Source organism: Entelurus aequoreus, linkage group LG06 (assembly GCF_033978785.1).
Source record: "Entelurus aequoreus isolate RoL-2023_Sb linkage group LG06, RoL_Eaeq_v1.1, whole genome shotgun sequence".
NCBI lineage: Eukaryota > Metazoa > Chordata > Actinopteri > Syngnathiformes > Syngnathidae > Entelurus > Entelurus aequoreus.
In genome coordinates, this window is record NC_084736.1 from 9037017 (window position 1) to 9057053 (window position 20037).

Here is a 20037-nt window from a genome sequence, read left to right on the forward strand (position 1 = left end):
AGCGAGTGTCATTAATACAGGACTGCAGTTCCTGGAGGAGGTCAAGTTAAGAAAACGAGGCACTCCCAACTTGGAGGAGCCGAATCACAGTCTTATATTCCTTCTTTCTCTGTCTGGGTGTGTGCTAATTCAGCAGAGTACAACCTGACCATGTATACCAGTGCGGACCGATTGGTACCGGGCCGCGCAAGAAATAAAAAAAAATTTAAAAAAAATTTAAAAATTGTTTTTTTTGTTTTTTGTTTTTATTAAATCAACATAAAAAACACAATATAAATGATAAATGGATTATACTTGTATAGCGCTTTTCTACCTTCACGGTACTCAAAGCGCTTTGACAGTATTTCCACATTCACCCATTCACACACACATTCACACACTGTATATCAATATAGATCAATACAGTTTGCAGGGATACAGTCCGTAAGCACACATGATTGTATTTATTTATGGAAAAAAATAAAAATAAAAAAAAATCCACCCCACTGCTGTATACCATAACTTGTAGGTTGACGTTTAAGATAAACATGGAGTCTCTCCTCCAGGATAGAGCTATCACTTTTGCATTCCGAAGTCTTCCCGTGAGAGAGCTAACCCAGTCCAACTAAGGCTCCTTAATTTATTATGGGCTCAACTGTTATTTACTTAAACCTGGTGGTTCGCTTTCTCCAAGTTGAATATAAACATTCGCCATATGTAGAACATAATATGAGTTAATTAATTCACTTCAGAATTTAATTGATTTTTCCTGCTAACTACGTATACGAGTTGATACATGCGAATGAACGTTGTCAACAAACGCAGCAATCAGTCCCTTCATCACGTTGTCAACAAACTGGTCACTGGTGACGCGTTCACGGAAAAAAGCCTTCACATGTCCCGATTTATAATTCACACGACATTTCCCGCTCTTTGCAGAGGTGGTTGAGGTGAGCTGACTGTTGAGCAGGGAGACATTTATTATGATAATGGCATCGGCTGTTCTCGATTCACAACCGTCAGCGTTGATAAACTTTGCTCCGTTAACATTTGATGAGCGTATTTGTCTTTGTTTTTTGGAGGGCGTGGATGCTACAACCAAACTTTTTTTTCTTTTTTTTTTTTTTAGCAAGTTCAAATCTTGTGACATTGTTTTATTCTATTAAAGGTTCTCAGTTTGTTTATCGGGATGATAATCATTAACTTAGAATTTAACGGCAGCAACACATTGCAAAAAAGTTGTCACAGGGGCATTTTTACCACTGTGTTACATGGCCTTTCCTTTTAACAACACTCCTTTTAACACACATTTTTGAAGCTTTTCAGGTGGAATTCTTTCCCATTCTTGCTTGATGTACAGCTTAAGTTGTTCAACAGTCCGGGGGTCTCCCTTGTGCTATTTTAGGCTTCATAATGCGCCACACATTTTCAATGGGAGACAGGTCTGGACTACAGGCAGGCCAGTCTAGGTATCGTCTTGCTGAAATAAGCAGGGGCGTCCATGATATCATCACTTGGATGGCAACATATGTTGCTTCAAAAACCTGTATGTACCTTTCAGCATTAATGGTGCCTTCACAGATGTGTAAGTTACCCATGTCTTGGGCACTAATACACCCCCATACCATCACACATGCTGGCTTTTACACTTTGCGCCTATGACAATCCGGATGGTTCTTTTCCTCTTCGTTCCGGAAGGACACGACGTCCACAGTTTCCAAAAACAATTTGAAATGTGAACTCGTCAGACCCCAGAACACTTTTCCACTTTTGCATCAGTTCATCTCAGATGAGCCAGCGAAGCCGGCGGCGTTTCTGGGTGTTGTTGATAAATGGCTTTGGCTTTGCATAGTAGAGTTTTAACTTGCACTTACAGATGTAGCGACCAACTGTAGTTACTGGCAGTGGTTTTCTGAAGTGTTCCTGAGCCCATGTGGTGATATCCTTTACGCATTGATGTCGCTTTTTGATGTAGTACCGCCTGAGGGATCAAAGGTCCGTATAATTGTCGCTTACGTGCAGTGATTTCTCCTGATTCTCTGAACCTTTTGATAATATTACGGAATGTAAATGGTGAAATCCCTAAATTCCTTGCAATAGCTTTGTTCTTAAACAATTTTCTCACGCATTTGTTCACAAAGTGGTGACCCTCGCCCCATCCTTGTTTGTGAATTTAATGGAAGCTGCTTTTATACCCAATCATGGCACCCACCTGTTCCCAATTAGCCTGTTCACCTGTGGGATGTTCTAAATAAGTGTTTTGATGAGCATTCCTCAACTTTCTCAGTCTTTTTTGCCACTTGTGCCAGCTTTTTTTAAACATGATGCAGGCATCTCCGGATGGTTCTTTTCCTCTTCGTTCCGGAAGGACACGACGTCCACAGTTTCCAAAAACAATTTGAAACGTGAACTCGTCAGACCCCAGAACACTTTTCCACTTTTGCATCAGTCCATCTTAGATGAGCTCGGGCCCAGGGAAGCCGGCGGCGTTTCTGGGTGTTGTTGATAAATGGCTTTCGCTTTGCATAGTAGAGTTTTAACTTGCACTTACAGATGTAGCGACCAACTGTCGTTATTGGCAGTGGTTTTCTGAAGTGTTCCTGAGCCCATGTGGTGATATCCTTTACGCACTGATGTCGCTTTTTGATGCAGTACCGCCTGAGGGATCGAAGGTCACAGGCGTTCAATGTTGGTTTTCAGCCTTGCTGCTTACGTGCAGTTATTTCTCCAGATTCTCTGAACCTTTTGATGATATTACGGACCGTAGATGGTGAAATCCCTAAATTCCTTGCAATAGCTGGTTGAGAAATGTTGTTCTTGAGCCCCATGTGGTGATATCCTTTACACACTGATGTCCCTTTTGGATGTAGTACCGCCTGAGGGATCCACGGTCCATATAATCATCGCTTACGTGCAGTGATTTCTCCAGATTCTCTGAACCTTTTGATGATATTACGGACCGTAGATGGTGAAATCCCTAAATTCCTTGCAATAGCTGGTTGAGAAATGTTGTTCTTGAGCCCCATGTGGTGATATCCTTTACACACTGATGTCCCTTTTTGATGTAGTGCCGCCTGAGGGATCGACGGTCCGTATAATCATCGCTTATGTGCAGTGATTTCTCCAGATTCTCTGAACCTTTTGATAATATTACGGACCGTAGATGGTGAAATCCCTAAATTCCTTGCAATAGCTGGTTGAGAAATGTTGTTCTTGAGCCCCATGTGGTGATATCCTTTACACACTGATGTCCCTTTTTGATGTAGTACCGCCTGAGGGATCCACGGTCCGTATAATCATCGCTTACGTGCAGTGATTTCTCCAGATTCTCTGAACCTTTTGATGATATTACGGACCGTAGATGGTGAAATCCCTAAATTCCTTGCAATAGCTGGTTGAGAAATGTTGTTCTTGAGCCCCATGTGGTGATATCCTTTACACACTGATGTCCCTTTTTGATGTAGTGCCGCCTGAGGGATCGACGGTCCGTATAATCATCGCTTACGTGCAGTGATTTCTCCAGATTCTCTGAACCTTTTGATGATATTACGGACCGTAGATGGTGAAATCCCTAAATTCCTTGCAATAGCTGGTTGAGAAATGTTGTTCTTGAGCCCCATGTGGTGATATCTTTTACACACTGATGTCCCTTTTTGATGTAGTACCGCCTGAGGGATCCACGGTCCGTATAATCATTGCTTACTTGCAGTGATTTCTCTAGATTCTCTGAACCTTTTGATGATATTACGGACCGTAGATGGTGAAATCCCTAAATTCCTTGCAATAGCTGGTTGAGAAATGTTGTTCTTGAGCCCCATGTGGTGATATCCTTTACACACTGATGTCCATTTTTGATGTAGTGCCGCCTGAGGGATCCACGGTCCGTATAATCATCGCTTACGTGCAGTGATTTCTCCAGATTCTCTGAACCTTTTGATGATATTACGGACCGTAGATGGTGAAATCCCTAAATTCCTTGCAATAGCTGGTTGAGAAATGTTGTTCTTGAGCCCCATGTGGTGATATCCTTTACACACTGATGTCCCTTTTTGATGTAGTACCGCCTGAGGGATCGACGGTCCGTATAATCATCGCTTACGTGCAGTGATTTCTCCAGATTCTCTGAACCTTTTGATGATATTACGGACCGTAGATGGTGAAATCCCTAAATTCCTTGCAATAGCTGGTTGAGAAATGTTGTTCTTGAGCCCCATGTGGTGATATCCTTTACACACTGATGTCCCTTTTTGATGTAGTACCGCCTGAGGGATCGACGGTCCGTATAATCATCGCTTACGTGCAGTGATTTCTCCAGATTCTCTGAACCCTTTGATGATATTACGGACCGTAGATGGTGAAATCCCTAAATTCCTTGCAATAGCTGGTTGAGAAATGTTGTTTTTGAGCCCCATGTGGTGATATCCTTTACACACTGATGTCCCTTTTTGATGTAGTGCCGCCTGAGGGATCGACGGTCCGTATAATCATCGCTTACGTGCAGTGATTTCTCCAGATTCTCTGAACCTTTTGATGATATTACGGACCGCAGATGGTGAAATCCCTAAATTCCTTGCAATAGCTGGTTGATAAATGTTGTTCTTGAGCCCCATGTGGTGATATCCTTTACACACTGATCTCCCTTTTTGATGTAGTGCCGCCTGAGGGATCGACGGTCCGGATAATCATCGCTTACGTGCTGTGATTTCTCCAGATTCTCTGAACCTTTTGATGATATTACGGAGCGTAGATGGTGAAATCCCTAAATTCCTTGCAATAGCTGGTTGAGAAATGTTGTTCTTGAGCCCCATGTGGTGATATCCTTTACACACTGATGTCCCTTTTTGATGTAGTACCGCCTGAGGGATCCACGGTCCGTATAATCATCGCTTACGTCCAGTGATTTCTCCAGATTCTCTGAACCCTTTGATGATATTACGGACCGTAGATGGTGAAATCCCTAAATTCCTTGCAATAGCTGGTTGAGAAATGTTGTTCTTGAGCCCCATGTGGTGATATCCTTTACACACTGATGTCCCTTTTTGATGTAGTGCCGCCTGAGGGATCGACGGTCCGTATAATCATCGCTTACGTGCAGTGATTTCTCCAGATTCTCTGAACCCTTTGATGATATTACGGACCGTAGATGGTGAAATCCCTAAATTCCTTGCAATAGCTGGTTGAGAAATGTTGTTCTTGAGCCCCATGTGGTGATATCCTTTACACACTGATGTCCCTTTTTGATGTAGTGCCGCCTGAGGGATCCACGGTCCGTATAATCATCGCTTACGTGCAGTGATTTCTCCAGATTCTCTGAAACTTTTGATGATATTACGGACCGTAAATGGTGAAATCCCTAAATTCCTTGCAATAGCTGGTTGAGAAATGTTGTTCTTGAGCCCCATGTGGTGATATCCTTTACACACTGATGTCCCTTTTTGACGTAGTGCCGCCTGAGGGATCCACGGTCCGTATAATCATCGCTTACGTGCAGTGATTTCTCCAGATTCTCTGAACCCTTTGATGATATTACGGACCGTAGATGGTGAAATCCCTAAATTCCTTGCAATAGCTGGTTGAGAAATGTTGTTCTTGAGCCCCATGTGGTGATATCCTTTACACACTGATGTCCCTTTTTTATGTAGTACCGCCTGAGGGATCCACTGTCCGTATAATCATCGCTTACGTGCAGTGATTTCTCCAGATTCTCTGAACCTTTTGATAATATTACGGACCGTAGATGGTGAAATCCCTAAATTCCTTGCAATAGCTGGTTGAGAAATGTTGTTCTTGAGCCCCATGTGGTGATATCCTTTACACACTGATGTCCCTTTTTGATGTAGTGCCGCCTGAGGGATCCACGGTCCGTATAATCATCGCTTACGTGCAGTGATTTCTCCAGATTCTCTGAACCCTTTGATGATATTACGGACCGTAGATGGTGAAATCCCTAAATTCCTTGCAATAGCTGGTTGAGAAATGTTGTTCTTGAGCCCCATGTGGTGATATCCTTTACACACTGATGTCCCTTTTTGATGTAGTACCGCCTGAGGGATCCACGGTCCATATAATCATCGCTTACGTGCAGTGATTTCTCCAGATTCTCTGAACCCTTTGATGATATTACGGACCGTAGATGGTGAAATCCCTAAATTCCTTGCAATAGCTGGTTGAGAAATGTTGTTCTTGAGCCCCATGTGGTGATATCCTTTACACACTGATGTCCCTTTTTGATGTAGTGCCGCCTGAGGGATCGACTGTCCGTATAATCATCGCTTACGTGCAGTGATTTCTCCAGATTCTCTGAACCTTTTGATGATATTACGGACCGTAGATGGTGAAATCCCTAAATTCCTTGCAATAGCTGGTTGAGAAATGTTGTTCTTGAGCCCCGTGTGGTGATATCCTTTACACACTGATGTCCCTTTTTGATGTAGTGCCGCCTGAGGGATCCACGGTCCGTATAATCATCGCTTACGTGCAGTGATTTCTCCAGATTCTCTGAACCCTTTGATGATATTACGGACCGTAGATGGTGAAATCCCTAAATTCCTTGCAATAGCTGGTTGAGAAATGTTGTTCTTGAGCCCCATGTGGTGATATCCTTTACACACTGATGTCCCTTTTTGATGTAGTGCCGCCTGAGGGATCCACGGTCCGTATAATCATCGCTTACGTGCAGTGATTTCTCCAGATTCTCTGAAACTTTTGATGATATTACGGACCGTAAATGGTGAAATCCCTAAATTCCTTGCAATAGCTGGTTGAGAAATGTTGTTCTTGAGCCCCATGTGGTGATATCCTTTACACACTGATGTCCCTTTTTGACGTAGTGCCGCCTGAGGGATCCACGGTCCGTATAATCATCGCTTACGTGCAGTGATTTCTCCAGATTCTCTGAACCCTTTGATGATATTACGGACCGTAGATGGTGAAATCCCTAAATTCCTTGCAATAGCTGGTTGAGAAATGTTGTTCTTGAGCCCCATGTGGTGATATCCTTTACACACTGATGTCCCTTTTTTATGTAGTACCGCCTGAGGGATCCACTGTCCGTATAATCATCGCTTACGTGCAGTGATTTCTCCAGATTCTCTGAACCTTTTGATAATATTACGGACCGTAGATGGTGAAATCCCTAAATTCCTTGCAATAGCTGGTTGAGAAATGTTGTTCTTGAGCCCCATGTGGTGATATCCTTTACACACTGATGTCCCTTTTTGATGTAGTGCCGCCTGAGGGATCCACGGTCCGTATAATCATCGCTTACGTGCAGTGATTTCTCCAGATTCTCTGAACCCTTTGATGATATTACGGACCGTAGATGGTGAAATCCCTAAATTCCTTGCAATAGCTGGTTGAGAAATGTTGTTCTTGAGCCCCATGTGGTGATATCCTTTACACACTGATGTCCCTTTTTGATGTAGTACCGCCTGAGGGATCCACGGTCCATATAATCATCGCTTACGTGCAGTGATTTCTCCAGATTCTCTGAACCCTTTGATGATATTACGGACCGTAGATGGTGAAATCCCTAAATTCCTTGCAATAGCTGGTTGAGAAATGTTGTTCTTGAGCCCCATGTGGTGATATCCTTTACACACTGATGTCCCTTTTTGATGTAGTGCCGCCTGAGGGATCGACTGTCCGTATAATCATCGCTTACGTGCAGTGATTTCTCCAGATTCTCTGAACCTTTTGATGATATTACGGACCGTAGATGGTGAAATCCCTAAATTCCTTGCAATAGCTGGTTGAGAAATGTTGTTCTTGAGCCCCGTGTGGTGATATCCTTTACACACTGATGTCCCTTTTTGATGTAGTGCCGCCTGAGGGATCCACGGTCCGTATAATCATCGCTTACGTGCAGTGATTTCTCCAGATTCTCTGAACCTTTTGATGATATTACGGACCGTAGATGGTGAAATCCCTAAATTCCTTGCAATAGCTTTGTTCTTAAACAATTATTGTATAATATTGGTTATAAAATGACCATAATTCAATGATCAAATCAACGTCAGAACCCAATATCGATTAAACGTTGTCAAATAGCATGTTTGTTCCAACGTCAGGACCTAATTCAACAAGTTCTCAACGTTGTTTGAGTGTCTCGAGCCTGCTGGGTAGTCAAGTGTCACACGGTGAACTGTGTCTAATGTTTTACGGAGATCAGGAACAATGGCTCCTGTATCAAGTGACTGTTTAATGTTTTCAATTAGATGGCAGCATGCTGTATCTGCAGAGTAATGTTTCCTGCATTCGAACTGCACGGGGTGGAGCAAAGTGTTAGTTTCGAGTTGCCTAGCAACAACCTGTTTCTATTGCTTTGGTTAGAACTGGGAGGATGCTGATCGGCCTGTAGTCGGTAATATTAGGTTGTGTCTTTTCATTCGTGGAGTGGAATTATTACTGCATGTTTTAGAGTGTTTTGGGAAAATAGTTTGCTGGATTGAAGACGTTTGTTAGTGATTGGTGATTGTTTACTTATACACTACCGTTCAAAAGTTTGGGGTCACCCAAACAATGTTGTGGAATAGCCTTCATTTCTAAGAACAAGAATAGACTGTCGAGTTTCAGATGAAAGTTCTCTTTTTCTGGCCATTTTGAGCCTTTAATTGACGCCACAAATGTGATGCTCCAGAAACTCAATCTGCTCAAAGGAAGGTCAGTTTTGTAGCTTCTGTAACGAGCTAAACTGTTTTCAGATGTGTGAACATGATTGCACAAGGGTTTTCTAATCATCAATTAGCCTTCTGAGCCAATGAGCAAACACATTGTACCATTAGAACACTGGAGTGATAGTTGCTGGAAATGGGCCTCTATACACCTATGTAGATATTGCACCAAAAAACAGACATTCGCAGCTAGAATAGTCATTTACCACATTAGCAATGTATAGAGTGTATTTCTTTCAAGTTAAGACTAGTTTAAAGTTATCTTCATTGAAAAGTACAGTGCTTTTCCTTCAAAAAAAAGGACATTTCAATGTGACCCCAAACTTTTGAACGGTAGTGTATATATATATTTACTTTTCTATCCACCCGTCCAGTATTTTTCTTATCTTTCAGGTTCAACTCTGGGTCATTTGATGGTTCTTTTTTTATCGGAGTGTATTGAAAATAAAAATCTCATTCATCACATTTACAACTTTCTTAACTATTTATTTAGGATAACTGTTGTGTTTATTTTAAATATTTGTTAAATTAAATTAAATCTATTTTATTTTATTTTTGTGGAGGGAGGCGTGGCCTGCGGACCTGCAGCGAAGCGGGGTGTGCCAGGACCGGCTTCGAGATCAGCGACAGGTGCGTAAATGGCCCACCTGGGACTGCTTATCTAATCACCTGTCGCTCTGTTAAAAGGGGAGGAGAAAGGTGGTGGAGCTGGAGCGAGAGCGAGAGAAAGACAGAGACGAACAGACATTTGCTTAAAAGCAACACAGACTGCATCAAAGCCAAAATAAAACCGTATTGTAAACCTCAACGTGAACTGTCATGTCAGTGCTTGGTGGTCCGAGGAACCCGGAGGTAAGGAACCTCCACAATTGTATTTATTTATTAGGGTCCGCACAGGACCATTGTCAAAGGAATCCCAAAGGGAGTCCTTTTGCAATGGGACGAAAGGACACTATTGAAATTGTAAGGTTTTATTATTATTCTTTATTCTTTATTATTATTATTCCGCAGCTTTGCGCACTACTTTGCCCCCCTTTAACATGCTTCAAAACTCACCAAATTTGACACACAAATAGAAAAACGTGACCCAAAAACTTTAGTAAAAAAACCTAACCCCAAAAATCAAAATTGCGCTCTAGCGCCCTCTAGGAAGAAAACTGCCTGTAACTCCCAGTACAAATGTCGTAGAGACATGAAACAAAAACCTCTATGTGGGTCTCACTTAGACCTACTTTTTATTAATTAATTTCTTCGGGCAATTTCCCCTTCAAGACAAAAAATGACTAAAAACACTAATTTTTGCCTCTTTGAGCTGTAATTTGACCCTCTTAAAATACTTCAAAACTCACCAAACTTTTCACACACATCAGAATTGGTGGAAATTGCGATCTAAAAAAAAAACCGAACCCCAAAACAGAGACAAAACTGCTCCTCAGAGGAAAACTCAGACAAAACTGCTTGTAACTTCCGGTAGGAACGTCTTAGAGACATGAAACAAATACCTCTATGTAGGTCTCACCTAGACCTACATTTCATAGATTTCAGCAAAAATCAACAGGAAGTTTGCAATCCCTCCTTCAAAACAAAATTTTTGTTAAAACCGGTCACCAAACATCAAACATTATCTCCTCTGAGCGTGTTTGTCGTTTCGGCTTCAAACTACTACAAGAGAGAGATTGAACCCTTCTGATGAAAAGTTGACGACGCGTTTTGATACGTGCTACCGTTTTGATTTTACGAGCTTTCAAAAACCGGCTGCGCTAAAGCTGCTGCTCTGCTGCTGTGCTTTTACGAGCCTTCAAAGAAAACAACACCTAGGAAAAAAAACACAGACAACACTTCCTCTAATTCCCAGTACGAATATCGTAGAGACATGAAACAAAAACCTCTATGTAGGTCTCACTCAGGACTACCACTGGACAAAAGTATTGGGACACCTAGGACCTGCCAAAATGCGGACCCGACCAACGCTGCTTGCAGCTTTAATTTTAAATTGTTTTACAAATTGAGAGCAAGAACGAAACATATGTGTTAGTAATTGCGGTGAAGTGGAAAATGGGTCGGATAAAACACTTTTTTGGACATCTTGTAATGAGAAAATGGATATGCGAAATATGTGATGTTTCATATTGTAACTGTATGCATGTTGGGGAAAAACCTAAACAACAAAAAGAGATAACGTGGTGTTGAATATTTGCGTTCTTTTGTGAATATTTGAGTTTGTGTGACCTAAGAGTCCAACAGTTCCACTTTTGGTCGCAGTCAAAAGTATTGTTTAAATGGTAAATAAAAACAGAATACAATGATTTTCAAATCCTTTTGATCTTATATTTAATTGACTAGACTGCAAAGACAAGATATTTAATGTTCGAACTGGAAAACGTTGTTATTTTTTTGCAATTATTATCTCATTTGGAATTTGATGCCTGCAGCATGTTTCAAAAAAGCTGGCACAAGTGGCAAAAAAGACTGGGGAAGTTGAGGAACGCTCATCAAACACTTATTTGGAACATCCCACAGGTGAACGGGCTAATTGGGAACAGGTGGGTGCCATGATTGGGTGTAAAAGCAGCTTCCGTGAAATGCTCAGTCGTTCACAAACAAGGACGGGGCGAGGGTCACCACTTTGTCAACAAACGCCTGAGCAAATTGTTTAAGGACAACATTTCTCAACCAGCTATTGCAAGGAATTTAGGGATTTCACCATCTACGCTCCGTAATATCATCAAAAGGTTCAGAGAATCTGGAGAAATCACTGCACGTAAGCGACAAGGCCGAAAACCAACATTGCATCAAAAAGCGACATCGGTGTGTAAAGGATATCACCACATGGGCTCAGGAGCACTTCAAAAAACCACTGTCAGTAACTACAGTTGGTCGCCACATCTGTAAGTGCAAGTTAAAACTCTACGATGCAAAACGAAAAAGCCATTTATCAACAACACCCAGAAACGCCGCCGGCTTCCCTGGGCCCGAGCTCATCTAAGATGGACTGATGCAAAGTGTTAAAGTGTTCTGTGGTCTGACAAGTCCACATCAGTGGACATCAGTGTGTAAAGGATATCACCACATGGGGCTCAAAAACAACATTTCTCAACCAGCTATTGCAAGGAATTTAGGGATTTCACCATCTACGGTCCGTAATATCATCAAAAGGTTCAGAGAATCTGGAGAAATCACAGCACGTAAGCGATGATTATACGGACCGTCGATCCCTCAGGCGGCACTACATCAAAAAGGGACATCAGTGTGTAAAGGATATCACCACATGGGGCTCAAGAACAACATTTCTTAACCAGCTATTGCAAGGAATTTAGGGATTTCACCATCTATGGTCCGTAATATCATCAAAAGGTTCAGAGAATCTGGAGAAATCACTGCACGTAAGCAGCAAGGCTGAAAACCAACATTGAACGCCCGTGACCTTCGATCCCTCAGGCGGTACTGCATCAAAAAGCGACATCAGTGCGTAAAGGATATCACCACATGGGCTCAGGAGCACTTCAAAAAACCACTGTCAGTAACTACAGTTGGTCGCCACATCTGTAAGTGCAAGTTAAAACTCTCCTATGCAAAGCGAAAGCCATTTATCAACAACACCCAGAAACGCCGCCGGCTTCCCTGGGCCCGAGCTCATCTAAGATGGACTGATGCAAAGTGTTAAAGTGTTCTGTGGTCTGACAAGTCCACATTTCAAATTGTTTTTGGAAACTGTGGAAAAGAGGAAAAGAACCATCCGGATTGTTCTAGGCGCAAAGTGTAAAAGCCAGCATGTGTGATGGTATGGGGGTGTATTAGTGCCCAAGACATGGGTAACTTACACATCTGTGAAGGCACCATTAATGCCGAAAGGTACATACAGGTTTTGCAGCAACATATGTTGCCATCCAAGCAACGTTACCATGGACGCCCCTGCTTATTTAGGTATAAAAAGGCCTCCTCCAATGTCTTTGCACTACTGCATGTCCTCCTTTTTCTAGTTGGACTGGGCGGTGAGTGTAATTATGGCAAACTTGAGAGCCTTTCAGTAGCACATGTTGAATTGTTGCTTTAATATATTCATAAGTTACGACCGCCCGACTGTGTGCATTTTCAAGTCTGTGATTAATATTTAGAGGGATTCTACAGCATTTGATGTATCTTCTTGTCGCTCTCGTAGAAGGAAGTACAAAACACAAACTGGACATGGGAACGCATATGGTTGTATCCCTGGGTGGGGGGGGGAGAATGACCACTTAGCAGTAGAAAAAAAAAATCACTCACAAATGTAGGATTTTTTTTTTTTTTTTTTTTACACAGAACAATAACAAGATGTGTCTGTTATAACAATAGATGTTCATTTCAGAGAATTTTCACAAAGTTAGCCAATATTAGCAGGAACTGAAACCACCTGTTTGTGCACGACTTTAGTAGAAATACCGTATGTACTTAAATATCCCAACAGTAATAGGAAAAAAAACAGTTTTCCAAGAATTCCACATGATTGAGTACCATTTTGTACAAAAACATTTGTCATAACAAATAGGATCTCTGGGATTTTTCTCAAAAACGGTTGCCTTTGGGGGTGTCCCGATCCGATACAGACCGGTAACCGATATTAGCAACACCATATGTATCGGATTATATCTAAACTTTCCAATATAAGGCTCCAATACAAGCATTGTCCTGCTGAAATAAGCAGGGGCGTCCATGGTAACGTTGCTTGGATGGCAACATATGTTGCTCCAAAACCTGTATGTACCTTTCAGCATTAATGCTGCCTTCACAGATGTGTAAATTACCCATGTCTTGGGCACTAATACACCCCCATACCATCACACATGCTGGCTTTTCAACTTTGCGCCTATAACAATCCGGATGGTTCTTTTCCTCTTTGTTCCGGAGGACACGACGTCCATAGTTTCCAAAATCAATTTGAAATGTGGACTCGTCAGACCACAGAACACTTTCCCACTTTGCATCAGTCAATCTTAGATGAGCTTGGGCCCTGCGAAGCCGGCGGCGTTTCCGGGTGTTGTTGATAAATGGCTTTGGCTTTGCATAGTAGAGTTTTAACTTGCACTTACAGATGTAGCGACCAACTGTAGTTACTGACAGTAGTTTTCTGAGGTGTTCCTGAGCCCATGTGGTGATATCCTTTACACACTGATGTCGCTTTTTGATGCAGTACCGCCTGAGGGATCGAAGGTCACAGGCATTCAATGTTGGTTTTCAGTTTTGCAGTGATTTCTCCAGATTCTCTGAACCTTTTGATGATATTACGGAGCGTAGATGGTGAAATCCCTAAATTCCTTGCATTAGCTTTGTTCTTAAACAATTTGCTCACACATTTGTTGACAAAGTGGTGACCCTCGCCCCGTCCTTGTTTGTGAATGACTGAGCATTTCATGGAAGCTTCTTTTATACACAATCATGGCACCCACCTGTTCCCAATTAGCCCGTTCACCTGTGGGACGTTCCAAATAAGTGTGTGATGAGCATTCCTCCACTTTCTCAGCCTTTTTTGCCACTTGTGCCAGCTTTTTTTAAACATGTTGCAGGCATCAAATTCCAATGAGCTAATATTTGCAAAAAACAACAAAGTTTTCCAGTTCGAACATTAAGTATCTTGTCTTTGCAGTCTATTCAATTGAATATAGGTTGTTGCGTCCGACCAGTCTTCCCTTTCAGGGAATTTAAGTCACTGGTCAATCCCAAGTTCTTTAGATGACATATATGCTGAGTAAGAAGGACCATCAAGACAGAATAGGAATACTATCAAGTTTTACTAAAGCTTTAGGAGACCAGTCCACACCAATGCGGTCGTACCGGCATCTCGAAATGGTCTATAACAGGGGTCACCAACCTTTTTGAAACCAAGAGCTACTTCTTGGGTACTGATTAATGCGAAGGGCTACCAGTTTAAAAACACTTAAATAAATTGCCAGAAATAGCCAATTTGCTCAATTTACCTTTAACTCTATGTTATTATTAATAATTAATGATATTTACACTTAATTGAACGGTTTAAAAGAGGAGAAAACACGAAAAAAATTACAATTAAATTTTGAAACATAGTTTATCTTCAATTTCGACTCTTTAAAATTCAAAATTCAACCAAAAAAAAGAAGAGAAAAACTAGCTAATTCGAATCTTTTTGAAAAAATTAAAAAAATAATTTATGGAACATCATTAGTAATTTTTCCTGATTAAGATTAATTTTAGAATTTTGATGACATGTTTTAAATAGGTTAAAATCCAATCTGCACTTTGTTAGAATATATAACAAATTGGACCAAGCTATATTTCTAACAAAGACAAATCATTATTATTTCTAGATTTTCCTGAACAAAAATTTTAAAAGAAATTCCAAAGACTTTGAAATAAGATTCAAATTTGATTCTACAGATTTTCTAGATTTTCCAGAATAATTTTTTTGAATTTTAATCATAATAAGTTTGAAGAAATATTTCACAAATATTCTTCGTCGAAAAAACAGAAGCTAAAATGAAGAATTAAATTAAAATGTATTTATTATTCTTTACAATAAAAAAAATAAATTTACATGAACATTGATTTAAATTGTCAGGAAAGAAGAGGAAGGAATTTAAAAGGTAAAAAGGTATATGTGTTTAAAAATCCTAAAATCATTTTAAGGTTGTATTTTTTCTCTAAAATTGTCTTTCTGAAAGTTATAAGAAGCAAAGTAAAAAAAATTAAGAATTTATTTAAACAAGTGAAGACCAAGTCTTTCAAATATTTTCTTGGATTTTCAAATTCTATTTGAGTTTTGTCTCTCTTAGAATTAAACATGTCGGGCAAAGCGAGACCAGCTTGCTAGTAAATAAATAAAATGTAAAAAATAGAGGCAGCTCACTGGTAAGTGCTGCTATTTGAGCTATTTTTAGAACAGGCCAGCGGGTTACTCATCTGGTCCTTACGGGCTACCTGGTGCCCGCGGGCACCGCGTTGGTGACCCCTGATCTATAACATTCAAACGGGAAAAGACAACTTATTGAATACGAAAACAGCCCCCAATTGTCCAGAAAGGAATGTCTCCCCCCTTCTCCAACACTGATAAGATAAGGAGGGGGATGCATCCCTCCCACATTCCAATCCCTCAAGACACTACACAGACATCTGCAGACACAAGATACAAGCATAGGAAGAGTACAAATGGAAAAATACTAGCTGCTTAAAACATGACTATGAATAAAGAAAGAACTCTTAAACATATATGCATTCTCCACAAGGTTGAAAAGGATTTGCAAATCATTGTATTCTGGTTTTATTTACCATTTACACAACGTGCCAACTTCACTGGTTTTGGGGTTTTTGTACATTGCAAAGTTACAGTTAAATGTGATGATTACCCAAAATTTGCGGGGAAGGAAGGATCACACAAAGTCGCAAGATTGCAACATAAGTTGAGTTTGCATCAAGTGGTGCGATTGCAAGGTCGCAAAATCCTGCTTATTATAGAGACTAAAGATTAGGGCTGCGAATCTTTGGGTGTCCCACGATTCGATTCAATATCGATTCTTGGGGTCACGATTCGATTCAAAATCGTTGTTTTCCGATTCAACGCGATTCTCGATTCAAAAACGATTTTTTTCCCGATTCAAAAGGATTCTCTATTCATGGTATACATAGATTTCAGCAGGATCTACCCCAGTCTGCTGACATGCAAGCAGAGTAGATTTTTGTAAAAAGCTTTTATAATTGTAAAGGACAATGTTTTATCAACTGATTGCAATGATTTAAATTTGTTTGAACTATTAAATGAACCAAAAATATGACTTATTTTATCTTTGTGAAAATATTGGACACAGTGTGTTGTCAAGCTTATGAGATGCGATGCAAGTGTAAGCCACTGTGACACTATTGTTCTTTGTATTATTTTTTTTTATAAATGTCTAATGATAATGTCAATGAGGGATTTGTAATCACTGCTATGTTGAAATTGTAACTAATATCGATACTGTTGTTGATAATATTCATTTTTGTTTCACTACTTTTGGTTTGCTCTGTGTCGTGTTTCTCAATTGCTCTGTTTATTGCAGTTCTGAGTGTTGCCGGGTCGGGTTTGGTTTTGGAATTGGATTGCATTGTTATGGCATTGCTGTGTATTGTTTTGTTGGATTGATTAATTAAAAAAATAAAAAATAAATTGAAAAAAATTGAAAAAATAAATTTAACAAATAAATTTAAAAAATAGATTTTTTTAAAATGAGAATCGATTCTGAATCGCACAACGTGAGGATCGCGATTCGAATCTGAATCGATTTTTTCCCACACCCCTACTAAAGATGTCCGACAATACGTGTCTTTACGTGTATATCTACGGCTTTTCACACACACAAGTGAATGCAATGCGTACTTGGTCAACAGCCATACAGGTCACACTGAGGGTGGCCGTATAAACCACTTTAACACTGTTACAAATAAGCGCCACACTGTGAACCCACACCAAACAAGAATGACAAACACATTTCGGGAGAACATCCGCATCGTAACACAACAGAACAAACACCCAGAACCCCTTGCAGAACTAACTCTTCCGGGACGCTACAATATACACCCCCCGTTACCCCCTATCCAAAAACCCCGCCCACCTCAACCTCCTCGTCCCAAATTCCAAGCTGCTGTTTTGAGGCATGTTAAAAAAAAATAATGCACTTTGTGACTTCAATAATAAATATGGCAGTGCCATGTTGGCATTTTTTTTTTCCATAACTTGAGTTGATTTATTTTGGAAAACCTTGTTACATTGTTTAATGCATCACAACAAAATTAGGCATAATAATGTGTTAATACCACGACTGCATATATCGGTATCGGTTGATATCGGAATCGGTAATTAAGAGTTGGACAATATCGGAATATCAGCAAAAAAGCCATTATCGGACATCTCTAATAGAGACAACTATTCCCAGTTTTGACATTGCTGGATATCATTTTGATTAGTTGCCGTGTGTCTTTGGTGTAAAGCAATTAGCGGAGACGACGAAAACAACAACAACAACAACAACGCCCGTCGTCAATTGTCGCTCTTTGCTTGTGACAGCAACCTTTTGCCTAGAACTTCAAAAATAACCGAAAAAAAACTCCAAGTTCTCCGCCGCCTGTAATTAGAGGCGTCCTCTGGCATTTTCTCAGCCAGGGAATTTAATTAAAAGACACTTATGTGCAGTCGCTGATGATTATAGTAAAGAGAACCCAGCTGCTTTGTGGAGAAGTGGAGATATTTCACCCAAGAAAAAAAAAGATGTTTGCATCAAAGCCAACATCTTTCAAATCTGTTCCTTTTTGTGGTGATATGATGTTTTCTCTCAACATCATGCGAGCGAGAATATCAGGCCCTTGCACCACCTCTGACTGCATTATCTTCCCCAAATAGTTCACCTTTCATACTCAGCCACTCTTCCATTGTTCGAGCCGCATTCACGTAACCGTGGTGACGCTTTTTAAAAGGCTATTATTTGACGGCATTGTAATGCTACGTTATTATTAAAGTTTCTGCACAGATGGTTTCCCTTTCAAAGGAAGTTTGGAATATGAATGCTTACTTTGTCATCAGTTTCAGGACAGGATTTCTTGCTTTGCCAGTGAAGAACAAAGTTAGTATGTCCATATGTTACTTTATTCTCACTTTTCATCATAGGAGGGAAAAGGAGGTGCTGGATAAGAAGGAGGGAGTCTGTTTGTTCTGATGGCGCTGACTGGACTGGACAAGAAGAAGGTACTTGGAGGTAGGTGGTACCCCACTCATACGTCCTTTGCTTCTTTTTACACTTGTGCAACATTGAAGGATGTTGGAAAGACAGTTTGTGTATATTCAGTTTGTGTAAGGCAGGCCTGGGCAATTATTTTGACTCGGGGGGCTAAATTTAGAGAAGAAAATGTGTATATATATATATATATATATATATATATATATATATATATATATATATATATATATATATATATATATATATATATATATATATATATATATATATATATATATATATATATATATATATATATATATATATATATATATATAGATAGATATATCGGCCCCCAGACACATATATATATATATATATGTATGTATGTGTATATATATATATATATATATGTATATATATATATATATATATATATATATATATATATATATATATATATATATATATATATATATATATATATATATATATATATATATATATATATGTATGTATGTATGTGTATATATGTATATGTGTATATACATATATATACATATATACATATATATATACATATATATATACATATATATATATATATATATATATATATATATATATTTATGTATATGTACATATATATATATACATAGATATATCGGCCCCCAGACATATATATATATATATATATATATATATATATATATATATATATATATATATATATATATATATATATATATATATATATATATATATATATATATATATATATATATATATATATATATATATACACTACCGTTCAAAAGTTTGGGGTCACCCAAACAATTTTGTGGAATAGCCTTCATTTCTAAGAACAAGAATAGTCTGTCGAGTTTCAGATGAAAGTTCTCTTTTTCTGGCCATTTTGAGCGTTTAATTGACCCCACAAATGTGATGCTCCAGAAACTCAATCTGCTCAAAGGAAGGTCAGTTTTGTAGCTTCTGTAACGAGCTAAAGTGTTTTCAGATGTGTGAACATGATTGCACAAGGGTTTTCTAATCATCAATTAGCCTTCTGAGCCAATGAGCAAACACATTGTACCATTAGAACACTGGAGTGATAGTTGCTGGAAATGGGCCTCTATACACCTATGTAGATATTGCACCAAAAACCACAAATTTGCAGCTAGAATAGTCATTTACCACATTAGCAATGTATAGAGTGTATTTCTTTAAAGTTAAGACTAGTTAAAAGTTATCTTCATTGAAAAGTACAGTGCTTTTCCTTCAAAAATAAGGACATTTCAATTTGACCCCAAACTTTTGAACGGTAGTGTATATATAAATGTATATACATGTATATATATATATATATGTATGTATATATATATATATATACAAACATATATGTATATATATATATATATATGTATATGTGTATACGTATAAATGTATATATATACATATAAACGCCCTCTTCCTGAGGGCGTTTCAGTGTTATAACTTCCTTTTTATCTTTAGTTTTTAAGCCAAAATGCGTCCGTTCTCCCTTTTCTGTCTACACACTGTGTCTGCTTGTAAATACTCCGTGTATATATATATATATATATATATATATATATATATATATATATATATATATATATATATATATATATATATATATATATATATATATATATATATATATATATATATATATA